The 14,151-nt window shown below is 39.5% G+C and overlaps 1 non-coding gene across 1 annotated transcript; it reads left to right on the plus strand.

Annotated features, from left to right (window-relative positions):
* Window positions 1-617: 617 nt before the first annotated feature.
* LOC121210654 (small nucleolar RNA R71) lies at window positions 618-723 on the plus strand. The gene has a single exon (XR_005905768.1). It is a non-coding gene; the product is annotated as a small nucleolar RNA R71 (small nucleolar RNA).
* The last annotated feature ends 13,428 nt before the right edge of the window (window positions 724-14,151 follow it).

A 14,151-nucleotide genomic window follows, 5' to 3' on the forward strand; every position in this document is an offset into this window, starting at 1 on the left:
CATGTATGCCTTCAACAAATTTTCTAAGCCATTGATGGTTCAGCTTGGGTTGGTTTCTGAACTTGTTGGGGGAAACTAAGCAGCTGGGTTGGTCTAGGTTGAGTGTAAGTGTTACTGGTTCCAACCCTTTGGTTACTCCAGGAAAAATTTGGGTGATTCCGCCATGATGGGTGATAGAGATTGGATTGAAGTCCTTGCCTTCCTCGATTTTGGTTCTAGTTACCTTTGTAGTACATGGATTCTGGGTTTGCTGGACATTCTTTGAACAAATGTCCTTCCCCACAATAGACACAGGCTATATTTTCAAATTGGTTAGGTGGCTATGCTGCAAAACTGTTAGACCCATTAGTAGTAAGAGTTTTTAACATTAAGGTTATTGATGATACTTGAGATGTGAGTGAAGTAAGAAGTCTACTTCATGTATTCCGGCAACTCGTCTTCCTGACATTGCTCAATTAGTTGGCCATTGATAATTGTTGCTAGCAATCCTCTCAATGATTTCTTAGGCCTCATTATAAGACTTAGAAATGAGAGCACCATTAGCAGAAGCGTCCATTACCATCGTCGTGTGAGCGTTGAGACCATTATAAAATGTCTTAAGTTGGATGAAATGTGGGATTCCATGATGAAGGCACTTTCGTAATAACTCTTTATACATTTCCCATGCCTCATACAAGGACTCATCATCCATTGCTGGAAAGCAGTGATCTCGTTCCTCAACTTAGCATTCTTGCTAGGCGGGAAATACTTCATAAGGAATCTTTCTGCTAACTCTTACCATGGGGAAATTGAGTTTGGTGGTAATCAGTTCAACCAGGCTCGAGCTCTGTCCCTTAGCGAATATGGGAACATCTTCAACCGTAATGCATCTTCGGGTACTCCAGCTAACTTGAAAGAATTTCTCACCTCCATAAACAGTCGTAAGTGTAGGTGAGGATCTTTAGTAGGCATTCCACTAAATTGGCCCATTGTCTGAAGCATCTGGAACATGACCGGCTTCAGCTTGAACTATTGTGCCTCAATTTTGGGTCTCCTAAAACCCTGACTATGATAATTAAATACTGGCACGGTATACTGTCTTAAAGCTCTATCCCTATCATTAGCAATAAGGATAGGATTTTGAGCAGGGTTTGCTCATTTCCTTGATTTGGATTTTAAAAGTTCATTTCTTCGGTCCTTCTCTGATTTGCTTGTCTTCTCCACTCTCGAAAATTTTGTTCTATCTCAGGGTCTACAGGGAGTAGGTTAATAATTCTGTCAATACTCATAAACACCTGAAATAATCACAGAAAAATTAATTAAGTTAAAAATTAAATAGAAAAAAAACCAAAATGTAAAACTAACAAATTCACAAATAATGGCTTTTTAAAATAGTCCTCGAAAACCACGCCAAAAACTTGGAACGACGAAAATGTGCAAGCGTACACAATCGCAACACGTAATAAAGTGACAAGTAAATGTCGAGTTATCATACCCACAGAGACTGCGAAGAGAATTATTTATGAATGCTATTTAAAACACTTTGGTAAAGAAAAATATTTTGTTTGAAGAGGGTGATTAAAAACTAAGATTTTAAACTAAGTAAACTAAAGAAATAAATCTCAAATGTATGATTTCAAAATATGATTTAATCAAGATGACATAATTGTGTTGATTTAATTACATTTCTTTAACTTAGAATTATTAAACTCATGTCTATGTTGTCACGAATAAATTCACGACAACTCGGTAAATTGCTAACTGATGAACATATTCACCTACACAAATCCATTCATCTCTTAACATATCCCTATGTTAATTCAAACGATCAAACATATTTTAATAGGCAAACATGTTATGGCACATACATACTCATTAAATTGAACTAATCTCTTGCATATCCCTATGTCAATTCAAACGATTAATTAATTCTAATGAGCATATAAAAGACTATGTGAGGTAACAAGGTATTCTTACCTTGAAACAGTTTAGTCACAATAATCTTACAAGTTATGCAAGGCAAGTGTATTGCTAGATACATTGCTAATTTAAACTTCAGCTACCTGAGAAGAATAAACATGCACTGATTAAGTATTGTGTCAATTAATTACAATTTCAATCCATTTAAATAATTAATTCATTAGCTACCTCACAATTGTAATGCAAGAATAATTTAGGCATGATTTTACTTAATCAAGCATTTTACCGAGGCCTATAACAACGTAAACACAATTTTAATAATTTAAGCAGATGAAATGAAATTAAACCAACACGAATTAAATTCAAGATAAAATTAACCATTCCAAAAACATAACTATTCATAGATATGTTCATCATAATCACAACAAAAATTAAAGAGATAGGGAACAAGAATCAAATCCGGTGTTTTTTCGTGGCTTGACTAGGTTGCTCCGTTCTTTCTTCTTTGTTGTCCTCACCAATCAAGGCTTCTATTGTAACACCCCGAACCCGAAACCGACACCGGAGTCGAACACGAGGTGTTAACTGACTTTAACCCCTTACAAAACTTATTTTCCAGACACTGCCCAATCTGTGTACTAGTCGTTTTAAAAATCATATCTTGAGTTTCGTAACTCGAAAATCAGTTTCATAATTTTTCCCAGAAACTAGACTCATGTGCCCATCTATGTATTTTTTTCTAGAATTTTTGGTTGGGCCAATTAGTACAGTTTATTAGTCAAAGTCTCCCAAGTTGCAGGGGTCGACTACACTGGCCTTTGCCCATTACGACTTGGATATCTCCCTGCACGGGGCTTCAATACTGATACCGTTTGTTTCTATGAAAACTAGACTCAGAGAGGAATCTGTACATATATGGTACAACCCCTAATTATCTCTGGTTAATTTATAATGAATTTCCAAATTCGGAGCAGGGAATCCAGAAACCGTTCTGGCCCTGTCCCACAAAAATCTGATTATCTCTTAATATACTGCCCAATGATCTTTTCGTTACTTCCTCATGAAAGCAGACTCATCGAGCTTCGATTACATAATTTATTCATCAATTAATTCCACTCCTACTATTTTTAGTGATTTTTCAATCTCATGACACTGCTGCTGCCAGCATCTGTTACGAAAGTAACTAGGTCCATTTCATGCCTACCCTTGATCCAACTCAATCGAACATTCGTGCCATTTTCGCATGGCTTAAAGTTTACATGCCATAATTCAAACACAACGTACTAGCTTATACATGCCAAAATGATCTTCTAAGCACACTAAGAAGAAAGTACCAAAACTTGCTATCCGGTGTGATGACTTCGATGACGGCCCGACCCCGCAAAAATAGATGAGTCCAAGCAACCTATAATGGGTGACAAGGAAACACCGGGTGAGTTTATAACTCAGTAAGTCATAAGCAATGCACTACTATACATCAATAACATTATCACAAGAGGAAACAAAATGGAATGAGACAATTTACTCCATCCATACCGAACCATACCATAGTTCCTCCAACCTATCGATTCAATTTCATATCAATTCATGCATTCACAATCCATATACTCATCAATAGGACATTGAAGCATTTTCATAAATCAATTTATTTTCGTTACAATCAAACAACAAAACGGCCTTTCACCCATCCTACGATAAATTTTTATGTACGTGACTTCAAGTATAGTTGTCACATAGGTTCAACTTACCGAGCTCAACACCAAGTATAAGCATAGCACATATTAGCCATGTACTCAAGACACTTACCCGATCCGCTGTCCGCGATCGACTCAATAGTGTCGCACACATAGTGTCCATAATGATTCACGAATGTATATTGAGCCCGCACACTCAGTGCTATATAATCAACTCGCACACTTAGTGCTACGTAATCAAATCGCACACTTAGTGCTACATAGTCAGACTCGCACACTTAGTGCCGCATGGTCAATTCGCACACTTAGTGCATCATATTCATTTCGCACACTTAGTGCAACATAGTCGAATCGCACACTTAGTGCTGTACAATTTAATCCCGCGCACTTAGCGCCAATCTCATGGTCATAAATGGTTATCCCGCACGTTTAGTGCCGAGATCAACAACTCAGTACATCTTACCTCTTTTCTTTCATTCAACAATTTCATCATCACATACGTACATGCATATATATATATGTATATTTATTCATTCCATTCAGCATCAATACATACACATTATGACCATTTGAAATAATACCAACTACATGCTTAATGACTTACCTCATGTTGGGTAAGACGGTTCCAACTCGGCTACTCGATAACCTTTTCTTTGCCTTTGCTCGATTCACCTCCTTTAGCTCCTTGAGCTAAATCAATAATTTAACTAGTTTAACCACCTTGCTAAATATTTACAATCCAATTTCACATGTATATGTATGTTAGTATATTCGGCTAATAACCTCATGCAACTACCAAAGCCGAATCAACTAAATATACTTATGTATATATATATATATCATCATCGAAATCACCTAAGCTTAGACATCAATTTTTTTAATTTCAAGCAAGTTGCCGAATGCAACCTTACTAAATTTTCATGGATTCAATATACCATTACCATGAAATCAACAACCAAAAATTCATAGACAATCTAGGAAAATCACATTACAAATCTCAAATTCAAACAAAAACCATGGCCGAAATGCACATATAACCACATAACAAAAATATCGAACCTTTGGTTGCCTAACTAGCTTAACATCCATCAAATTTTAAATCAAGAAACTCACCTCATCTATAATCAACCCTCAATACCCTAAAGCATCAAAAACGACATCAAAGAAATACAACCATCCATGGCCGAATGTCCTTGACCTCTAGTCACCTAGATTTTTATTCTTTAAGCCTCATCCAACTCATATTTTTCATTGACAACCTCCTTAACTTCAATTTATTCACATCTTTAATCATGCCACATTCGACCATTATTTAACAATAATTCATGCATCCTTTTTATTAAACACTCAAAATCAACCATCTTCATACCTCATCACCAAAGACATCAAATACCAACCAAGAATGTAACATTCATGGCCGAATATCATCTCCATCAATTAACAAAATTCGAACCATGGCTAGGTAGATTTTCACTTACAACTTAAAATATACATGAATCTCAAAGAATAATATCAAACATACCTTAGGCTAGCAAACCACCATAGCCGATTTTCTCAAGCCTTTTTCCCCTTCCTTTCTTTCCTCTATTCGGCCAAGGATGTTCAAGAATGAACTCTTTTTTTTTCTTTCTTCAATTCACGGCAACAAGGGCGTGAGACCATGTTTTTTTTTCCATCACCCTTCCTTTCATTATTTAATCACCATGCTCATTATTTTATTTTTCTTAACATACATCACTAGCATAACATGTTGGAGACATGTTTCCACCCATAGCATGGCCGGCCACTATGCTTTAGTTTGGCTAATTTGACATGCAAGGACAACACTTTCCCACTTTAATACTATTTGGTCATTACTTATTTACCTATCATAATTTTCCAAGTCTTTCAACTAGATCCTTTCAAGCAAAATTCACATTCATAATATAAAATTAAAACATCAAATTTTTGTACAGGTACTATCACACATATATGATATGCAACTAAAATTTTAACTAAATTTTATGTCTCGGTTTTGTGGTCCCAAAACCACATTCCGACTAGGGTCGAATTAGGGCTGTCACAACTCTCCCCCACTTAAGAAATTTTCGTCCCCGAAAATCTTACCGGTAAATAGGTTTGGGTATCGTTCTTTCATCGAGCTCTCAGTTTCCCAAGTAGCTTCCTCAATCCCATGTTTGAGCCATAACACCTTCACTAACGGAACCCTTTTGTTTCGCAACTCCTTCACCTCACGAGCTAGGATACGTATCGGTTCTTCTTCATAACTCATATCGGCTTGAATTTCAACCTCTGATGGGCTAATTATATGCGACGGATCAGATCGATAGCGTCGAAGCATCGAAACATGAAAGACATCGTGAATCTTTTCAAGCTCAGGGGGCAAAATCAATCTATACGCAACTGGCCCCACTCGTTCGGAGATTTCGTACGGCCCAATGAATCTCGGGCTCAACTTGCCCTTACGGCCAAACCTAAGTACCTTTTTCCAAGGCGAAACTTTAAGGAACACTTTATCTCCCACCTGATATTCAATGTCCTTCCGTTTCAGATTCGCATACGATTTCTGACGATCTGTGGCTGCCTTCAGACTTTCACGGATTACTTTTACTTTCTGATCGGCATCTTTAATCAAATCAACTCCGAAAATTTTACTTTCACCGAGCTCGGTCCAAAACAATGGTGTACGGCATTTACGACCGTACAAAGCCTCGTAATGTGCCATCTTAATACTTGATTGAAAACTATTGTTGTAAGCGAATTCAATCAAAGGTACATACCGTTCCCATGAACCACTAAACTCAAGGATGCAGCATCTCAGCATATCCTCGAGTATCTGAATTATCCGCTCGGATTGACCATCGGTTTGGGGATGAAAAGCGGTGCTAAAATGCAGCTTGGTACCCAAAGCTTCTTGCAATTTCTTCCAAAATCGCGAGGTGAGTCTCGGATCTCTATCCGACACGATAGAAATAGGTACTCCATGTAATCTCACAATCTGAGTAACATACAATTCGGCTAGTTTATCCAATGAAAAATCCGTACGTACGGGGATAAAGTGAGCCGACTTAGTCAGCCTATCAACAACAACCCAAATCGCATCCTTCTTACTTGCGGACAATGCCAGTCCGGACACAAAGTCCATTGTGACTCGGTCCTATTTCCACTCGGGTATCATGATCGGCTGAAGTAATCCTGAAGGCACTTGATGTTCCGCTTTCACCTGTTGACATATTAAACATCTCGAAACAAAGTCGGAGATGTCTCGCTTCATACCATGCCACCAAAACCGACGTTTCAAGTCGTTGTACATTTTCGTGCTCCCCGGGTGAATTGACATTCGGCTACAATGGGCTTCGTTCAGGATCATTGGAATGAGTTCCGAATTCCTTGGAACGCACAAACGACTTCTAAACCTCAAACAACCATCATCATCAATCTGAAACTCTGATTCCTTGTTCGGAACACACTCAGCTCATTTTGCAACCAATTCATCACCGACTTTCTGAGCTTCACGAATTTGATGAGTCAATAATGGTTTGGCTTTTAATTCAGCTACTAACACATTGTCAGGTAGAACAGACAAGTGTACATTCATCGCTCGCAAAGCAAACAGTGATTTCCGGCTTAAGGCGTCCGCAACCACATTAGCCTTTCCCGGGTGGTAATCAATGACAAGCTCGTAATCTTTCAACAACTCAAGCCAACGTCTTTGTCGCAGATTCAAGTCTCGTTGAGTCATCAAATATTTGAGACTTTTGTGATCCGAAAACACATGGCACTTCTCGCCAAACAAATAATGTCGCCATATTTTTAATGCAAACACAATGGCGGCTAGTTCGAGATCATGGGTCGGATAATTTCTCTCGTGTGGCTTCAATTGTCTTGACGCATAGGCCACAACTCGACCTTCTTGCATCAATACGCAACCCAACCCAAGTAGGGATGCGTCACTATAAATGACAAACTCTTTACCCGATTCGGGTTGCACCAAAATTGGAGCTTCAGTCAGATGAGTTTTCAGTTGATCGAAGCTTTTCTGACATTTCTCCGTCCATTCAAACTTAACATCCTTCTGAAGTAGCTTTGTCATTGGTGTGGCTATCATCGAGAAACCTTTGACAAATCGTCGGTAATAACCGGCGAGCCCTAGAAAGCTCCAAACTTCGGTAACATTTCTCGGAGGCTTCCAGTTAAGTATGGCTGAAATTTTGCTCGGGTCAACTCGAATACCCGATGCGGATACCACATGACCCAAGAAGCTAACCTCTCTTAACCAGAACTCACACTTACTGAACTTAGCATATAACTGCTTATCCCGCAAAATTTGCAACACTTGCCTCAGATGCTCAGCATGTTCGGTCTCATCTCTTAAATAGACCAAGATGTCATCAATAAACACAACTACGAACCGATCCAAATACGGCCTGAAGATCCGATTCATCAAATCCATAAACACCGCAGGGGCATTAGTGAGCCCAAACGGCATCACTAAGAACTCGTAGTGGCCGTACCTCGTTCTGAAAGCAGTTTTGGGTACGTCTGAATCTCGAATCCGCAACTGATAATAACCCGATCTCAAATCTATCTTTGAAAACACCGATGCTCCCTTTAATTGATCGAACAGATCATCAATACGTGGTAACGGATACTTATTCTTTATCGTCACTTTATTCAGTTGACGATAATCAATGCACAACCTCATGGTTCCGTCCTTCTTTTTCACGAACAATACTGGTGCACCCCAAGGTGAGAAACTCGGTCGAGCGAAACCTCTATCCGTCAATTCTTGCAACTGAGCTTTCAACTCTTTTAACTCGGTTAGTGCCATACGATACGGAGCGATCGAAATTGGCGTAGTTCCAGGTACAAGCTCAATGCCAAACTCTACCTCCCGAACAGGTGGCAAACCCGGTAACTCTTCAGGAAAAACATCCGGGTATTCACAGACCACCGGCACCGATTCGGGTTTCTTTTCTAACTCCTTGTCATCAAGTACATACGCGAGGTATGCTTCGCACCCTTTCCTTACATATTTCTGGGCCAACATTGCTGATATTACAGCTGGCAACCCCCTTAAGTCCGCAGACTCAACTCGGATTATTTCGTTATTTGCGCACCTCAAATCGATCGTCTTGCTTTTGCAATTCACAACCGCATCATGCGCGGTTAACCAATCCAAACCAAGAATAACATCAAACTCGTCGAACGGCAAAAGCATCAAATCGGCCGGAAAACAGGATTCTCGGATTATTAGAGTGCATCTCTTACACACTTTATCAACAAGTACGCATTGACCCAAAGGGTTTGATACTCGAATTACGAGCTCAGTAGACTCAACAGGTAGAGTCTTACTAGTTGCTAAGGTTTCGCATACATATGAATGAGTAGAACCAGGGTCAATCAATGCAATCACATTAGTATCAAAGAGAGTGAAGGTACCAGTGATGACGTCGGGGGAGGATGCCTCCTCTCGTGCGCGAATGGCATATGCTCTAGCAGGAGTACGGTTCTCGGCTCGATCGGCCGTATCAGAAGCCCCCCTCTGACTACCACCCCTGCCTCCTAAAATTCTCGGTGGTCTACCTCTAGATGTCACTCCACTAGGTCTTGCACCTTGAATCTTATTCTTCTCATCCAGCTCCGTGCAATCTCTAATGAGGTGGTCCTTCGAACCGCACCCGTAACAGGCCCTGCTAGTAGACTTGCCCCAACATTCACCTAGGTGTCGTCTTCCACATTGGGGACATTCAGGTTTCTCGTGACGATTATTGCCCACACTAGCTACCGAAGTAGCTCGGGAGCCCATCGATGGTCTTGCCCTGATGGAAATTCCCGCAGTCGCCCTCGACTTATTAATGTCCTTCCTGAACTTCTTTACAGCTGAGAACGGAGCTTTACCCGTCGATCTTTTACGATAATCTCTAGCTTCAAATTCAGCCTTCCTCTTCTCCTTTCCAAGTTCTTCCGCCTTGCAGGCTCGTTCGACTAGTGTTACGAATTCCTTTATTTCCAAAATACCCATTAGTAGCTTTAAATCTTCATTCAATCCTTCCTCGAATCTTTTGCACATAGCAACCTCATCAGCTACACACTCCCGGGCATACCTACTAAGTCTTACGATTTCATGTTCGTATTCAGATACAGTCATACGGCTTTGCTTGAGTTCCAAGAACTCCTTACGCTTCTGGTCAATGAACCGTTGGCTAATAAATTTCTTCCGGAATTCCGTTTGAAAGAAGTCCCAAGTTACTCGCTCGTTCGGGACTATGGAAATCAAGGTCCTCCACCAATAGTAGGCTGAGTCTCGCAACAAAGATACAGCACATTTTAGACATTCATCGGGTGTGCATGACAATTCATCGAACACCCGAATGTTGTTATCAAGCCAGAACTCGGCCCTTTCGGCATCATCAGTTACTATGGCCTTGAACTCCTCGGCCCCACGCTTCCTAATCAAGTCTACAGGTGGCTTACTCAGCCTCACAGAATCAGCGACTGATGGCATTACAGGCTCTTGGGGTGGATTATTCAAATTTGGGAATTGTTGGACAGCCGGGTTGGTTCGGGCATATTGCGCGACCCACTCATTCATCATGGTAAAGAAGGCTTGTTTAGCCCCCTCACCTTGATTATTCGCAGATGACTGAGGTTCAACAGGCGGCGTCCCTTGTGCAGGAGCAGCCGCTACGCTCTCAACGTCATCCGCTAGGGTTCTTTCTTCACCGGGGTCCATTTACTAATCAAAACAAAACATTTCAACCGTCAGAAGTCATCACCCTTTTAAACATTAACATTATGGCATGTATAGCTAGACTCATACGTGATATGGTAGTCCTAGAACCGACTAAACCATAGCTCTGATACCAATAAAATGTAACACCCCGAACCCGAAACTGACACCGGAGTCGAACACGAGGTGTTAACTGACTTTAACCCCTTACAAAACTTATTTTCCAGACACTGCCCAATCTGTGTACTAGTCGTTTTAAAAATCATATCTTGAGTTTCGTAACTCGAAAATCAGTTTTGTAATTTTTCCCAGAAACTAGACTCATGTGCCCATCTATGTATTTTTTTCTAGAATTTTTGGTTGGGCCAATTAGTACAGTTTATTAGTCAAAGTCTCCCAAGTTGCAGGGGTCGACTACACTGACCTTTGCCCATTACGACTTGGATATCTCCCTGCACGGGGCTTCAATACTGATGCCGTTTGTTTCTGTGAAAGCTAGACTCCGAGAGGAATCTGTACATATATGATACGACCCCTAATTATCTCTGGTTAATTTATAATGAATTTCCAAAGTCGGAGCAGGGAATCCAGAAACCGTTCTGGCCCTGTCCCACAAAAATCTGATTATCTCTTAATATACTGCCCATATGATCTTTTCGTTACTTCCTCATGAAAGCAGACTCATCGAGCTTCGATTACATAATTTATTCATCAATTAATTCCACTCCTACTATATTTAGTGATTTTTCAATCTCATGACACTGCTGTTGCCAGCATCTGTTACGAAAGTAACTAGGTCCATTTCATGCCTACCCTTGATCCAACTCAATCGAACATTCGTGCCATTTTCGCATGGCTTAAAGTTTACATGCCATAATTCAAACACAACGTACTAGCTTATACATGCCAAAATGATCTTCTAAGCACACTAAGAAGAAAGTACCAAAACTTGCTATCCGGTGTGATGACTTCGATGACGGCCCGACCCCGCAAAAATAGATGAGTCCAAGCAACCTATAATGGGTGACAAGGAAACACCGGGTGAGTTTATAACTCAGTAAGTCATAAGCAATGCACTACTATACATCAATAACATTATCACAAGAGGAAACAAAATGGAATGAGACAATTTACTCCATCCATACCGAACCATACCATAGTTCCTCCAACCTATCGATTCAATTTCATATCAATTCATGCATTCACAATCCATATACTCATCAATAGGACATTGAAGCATTTTCATAAATCAATTTATTTTCGTTACAATCAAACAACAAAACAGCCTTTCACCCATCCTACGATAAATTTTTATGTACGTGACTTCAAGTATAGTTGTCACATAGGTTCAACTTACTGAGCTCAACACCAAGTATAAGCATAGCACATATTAGCCATGTACTCAAGACACTTACCCGATCCGCTGTCCGCGATCGACTCAATAGTGTCGCACACATAGTGTCCATAATGATTCACGAATGTATATTGAGCCCGCACACTCAGTGCTATATAATCAACTCGCACACTTAGTGCTACGTAATCAAATCGCACACTTAGTGCTACATAGTCAGACTCGCACACTTAGTGCCGCATGGTCAATTCGCACACTTAGTGCATCATATTCATTTCGCACACTTAGTGCAACATAGTCGAATCGCACACTTAGTGCTGTACAATTTAATCCCGCGCACTTAGCGCCAATCTCATGGTCATAAATGGTTATCCCGCACGTTTAGTGCCGAGATCAACAACTCAGTACATCTTACCTCTTTTCTTTCATTCAACAATTTCATCATCACATACGTACATGCATATATATATGTATATTTATTCATTCCATTCAGCATCAATACATACACATTATGACCATTTGAAATAATACCAACTACATGCTTAATGACTTACCTCGTGTTGGGTAAGACGGTTCCAACTCGGCTACTCGATAACCTTTTCTTTGCCTTTGCTCGATTCACCTCCTTTAGCTCCTTGAGCTAAATCAATAATTTAACTAGTTTAACCACCTTGCTAAATATTTACAATCCAATTTCACATGTATATGTATGTTAGTATATTCGGCTAATAACCTCATGCAACTACCAAAGCCGATTCAACTAAATATACTTATGTATATATATATATCATCATCGAAATCACCTAAGCTTAGACATCAATTTTTTTAATTTCAAGCAAGTTGCCGAATGCAACCTTACTAAATTTTCATGGATTCAATATACCATTACCATGAAATCAACAACCAAAAATTCATAGACAATCTAGGAAAATCACATTACAAATCTCAAATTCAAACAAAAACCATGGCCGAAATGCACATATAACCACATAACAAAAATATCGAACCTTTGGTTGCCTAACTAGCTTAACATCCATCAAATTTTAAATCAAGAAACTCACCTCATCTATAATCAACCCTTAATACCCTAAAGCATCAAAAACGACATCAAAGAAATACAACCATCCATGGCCGAATGTCCTTGACCTCTAGTCACCTAGATTTTTATTCTTTAAGCCTCATCCAACTCATATTTTTCATTGACAACCTCCTTAACTTCAATTTATTCACATCTTTAATCATGCCACATTCGACCATTATTTAACAATAATTCATGCATCCTTTTTATTAAACACTCAAAATCAACCATCTTCATACCTCATCACCAAAGACATCAAAATACCAACCAAGAATGTAACATTCATGGCCGAATATCATCTCCATCAATTAACAAAATTTGAACCATGGCTAGGTAGATTTTCACTTACAACTTAAAATATACATGAATCTCAAAGAATAATATCAAACATACCTTAGTCTAGCAAACCACCATAGCCGATTTTCTCAAGCCTTTTTCCCCTTCCTTTCTTTCCTCTATTCGGCCAAGGATGTTCAAGAATGAACTCTTTTTTTTTCTTTCTTCAATTCACGGCAACAAGGGGGTGAGACCATGTTTTTTTTTCCATCACCCTTCCTTTCATTATTTAATCACCATGCTCATTATTTTATTTTTCTTAACATACATCACTAGCATAACATGTTGGAGACATGTTTCCACCCATAGCATGGCCGGCCACTATGCTTTAGTTTGGCTAATTTGACATGCAAGGACAACACTTTCCCACTTTAATACTATTTGGTCATTACTTATTTACCTATCATAATTTTCCAAGTCTTTCAACTAAATCCTTTCAAGCAAAATTCACATTCATAATATAAAATTAAAACATCAGATTTTTGTACAGGTACTATCACACATATATGATATGCAACTAAAATTTTAACTAAATTTTATGTCTCGGTTTTGTGGTCCCGAAACCACATTCCGACTAGGGTCGAATTAGGGCTGTCACATCTATGAACACTCAATTTTTTCTCCAAAATGGTTGAAGAGGAACCCTTTCTCAAGGGTAGAAATCGGCACAAGTGCAAGGGACTTGGAATGGAAAAATGAGAGGAGAAAGTGAGAGAGGAGAGAAGAGATATGAATGAATGAGGTATGAATGTAGGATGCTTTGAATGATCAGCCAAGGGGGTTTTTATAGCTGAATATGGCAGCAAAAAATTGCTAAAAATAGCAGCCAAAGAGTCACCCCTTGGCTGGCCATCTATGTGGCAAAGTTGATGGCTTCAACTTTGCTAAATTTGGCTTGGGCAAATCTTCAAAGCCGTCAATTGTGGAGGGGCTGATCTGCAATTTGAACAAGTCTTCAAGGGCTTCTTTGCAGCTTCAATAATTAGCTAATAACCTGAATTGGGTCAATACTTGCACGGTTTTGGGGCTGTCCTCTCATTGGCCGGTTCGGTTCACTCGG

This window comes from Gossypium hirsutum, chromosome A11 (assembly GCF_007990345.1).
Source record: "Gossypium hirsutum isolate 1008001.06 chromosome A11, Gossypium_hirsutum_v2.1, whole genome shotgun sequence".
Taxonomy (NCBI): Eukaryota; Viridiplantae; Streptophyta; class Magnoliopsida; order Malvales; family Malvaceae; genus Gossypium; species Gossypium hirsutum.